Raw genomic sequence first — 2500 nt, forward strand, 5'->3', positions numbered from 1 at the left:
CTTAACCTAACCCATGTTGTGCCTTAACCTAACCCATGTTGTGCCTTAACCTAACCCATGTTGTGCCTTAACCTAACCCATGTTGTGCCTTAACCTAACCCATGTTGTCGCCTTAACGTAACCCACGTTGTCGCCTAAACCTGCTCTGTAATTGTTATACGACTCGTTCAATTACTGTAGTGTTGCCCACCCGCAACCCTCGCAATATAGTTCGCTACTCGCACTGCCCGCACCCCTGTGTATCGCTTCATGTTAAACACCTTGCAAGTCTTGCTCACTTTCCACATGCTCCTGCTGTACACTGTAATGTGGATGGCAGCAGGACGTACATGCCGCCCCTCCCCACGTCCCCACCTTGCCCCCTGCCTTCGCAAGCTGGTTGGTGAGAAGTTTGCATGTTCAATGCCCTTCGCATGCGACGTACTCAGGCTACGTTGTGGTGCGGCCTGTGTCAACTGTCCGCTGATGTCGTACGCGTGAACCACAATCTGTACTGCACATTCGTCCTTATGTACTGAATGATACATCGTGGCACATGTGTGACCGCACAACGACTGCGCCCAAAAACGGCGGACCATACAGTGCAAATATTGTGCACGCAGCTACGTGTCGTCTCCCTATGAGAGCTGGATTGCAGTGTGGTACGCCATAGAGACGTGTGGGAGGAACGGACGCCGTGGATGGCGATCAGCATGAGCTGTCTGTTGATGTATTCGGACCTAGTCGTCTCTCCTCACACACCGTGATGGCATGGTGCACCGCGTTCCATATCTGCGACATGCTACAGAGGCCGGTTGACAGTCGTTCGAGCAATGGACATCGCATACGTACGGGGGCCACCTTCCACGTATTGTCTAGGCGTGCACATTTTGTTGCGTGTATGTGGGCAGACGTAGTGTGGCGTGACACCTGACACAGGCATGCAATAATCGTTGAAGTTGCAAATGGCGATGGACGCCTGCGTTTTCTGGTGAAGTTACGCAAATGAACAAATGGTAACCTGTTGTGGTGCGGTTGTTCTCGCTAGGGGTGAATCGGTGATGGCGACGATAGGTTGAGGTACTAACCGGTTGTTCCAGCGATACCCACCATGCCGACGAAACTGAACGGCATCTGGGTGTGAAGCGATACGCGGCGGTGGCTGGGTGGGACCGTCCCCGGCCGGTGAGGGGGCGCCTCCCGGCGTGCTGGCCGCGCGGTGCGTGGGCGCACGCGCTACAGCCGGCTGGTGGGGGCGGCCAGTGGCAGGCGCGCCGGCCGACGGACGCGGCAGGCGTCGCAGCTGCGCGCCGGCGCACCCTGCGCGCGGCGCCGTGCGGCCAAAGTAGGTCCTCGCGGGCCCGGTGCGAAGCGCGGTGGACATCTTCAGTGTGCTGGTCCGATTGAGGACTGTGTGCGTTGAGGATGCGCCGCCGCCCGGCGCTCGGCGCCGCGACGCCGTCTGCTGCTCGGTCGCCCCAGCGGTTCTCGCTGGTGGTTTGTATCGCAGCTGTGCGGATGTGTTGGCGCGTGCGCTGTGCTGGGAGAGTTCGCTTCGGCACCCAAGTGGGGCTTTTGTCCTTCTGTGGCGCTGGCGTTGGAGCTGCCGGTCACCGTAGGTGGCGCGTGTTGTCTCCCGCCGGCAATGCCACGACAGCACGCTCCCGGGCCTCTGTCGGCAGCGGCAAGCTCAGTTGGGAGCACGGGTGGTCGCACCGAAAGCGTCTACTCGCCTAACTCCGGGCGATTGCGCCTCTCTCGAACCCGACCAAGTACTTGGGACGGCGCTGCGCGCCGCCGGGACCTGAGAGGGTTTCGAGGTGTATTGTGCAGGGGAGCTCAGCCTCCTCCTGTTTGCAGAATGATTGAGCGGACGCTTGCGTGTTCGCGCGGGCCCCCGGGACACACTCCCGGGCGGCCGGCTGCTCAGCTCTAGTTGACGCAGCTCCCTGGTTGATCCTGCCAGTAGTCATATGCTTGTCTCAAAGATTAAGCCATGCATGTCTCAGTACAAGCCGCATTAAGGTGAAACCGCGAATGGCTCATTAAATCAGTTATGGTTCCTTAGATCGTACCCACGTTACTTGGATAACTGTGGTAATTCTAGAGCTAATACATGCAAACAGAGTCCCGACCAGAGATGGAAGGGACGCTTTTATTAGATCAAAACCAATCGGTCGGCTCGTCCGGTCCGTTTGCCTTGGTGACTCTGAATAACTTTGGGCTGATCGCACGGTCCTCGTACCGGCGACGCATCTTTCAAATGTCTGCCTTATCAACTGTCGATGGTAGGTTCTGCGCCTACCATGGTTGTAACGGGTAACGGGGAATCAGGGTTCGATTCCGGAGAGGGAGCCTGAGAAACGGCTACCACATCCAAGGAAGGCAGCAGGCGCGCAAATTACCCACTCCCGGCACGGGGAGGTAGTGACGAAAAATAACGATACGGGACTCATCCGAGGCCCCGTAATCGGAATGAGTACACTTTAAATCCTTTAACGAGTATCTATTGGAGGGCAAG

At 57.6% G+C, this 2500-nt stretch overlaps 1 non-coding gene across 1 annotated transcript in view; it reads left to right on the forward strand.

The window, feature by feature from the left end:
- Positions 1-1925: 1925 nt before the first annotated feature.
- Positions 1926-2500, forward strand: part of LOC124743655 — a 1909-nt gene continuing 1334 nt past the window's right edge. Inside the window, exon 1 of the ribosomal RNA XR_007010503.1 lies at positions 1926-2500. This exon is cut by the window's right edge and continues 1334 nt beyond it. This is a non-coding gene — a ribosomal RNA (small subunit ribosomal RNA).

Source organism: Schistocerca piceifrons, unplaced genomic scaffold (genome assembly GCF_021461385.2).
Source record: "Schistocerca piceifrons isolate TAMUIC-IGC-003096 unplaced genomic scaffold, iqSchPice1.1 HiC_scaffold_25, whole genome shotgun sequence".
Taxonomy (NCBI): domain Eukaryota; kingdom Metazoa; phylum Arthropoda; class Insecta; order Orthoptera; family Acrididae; genus Schistocerca; species Schistocerca piceifrons.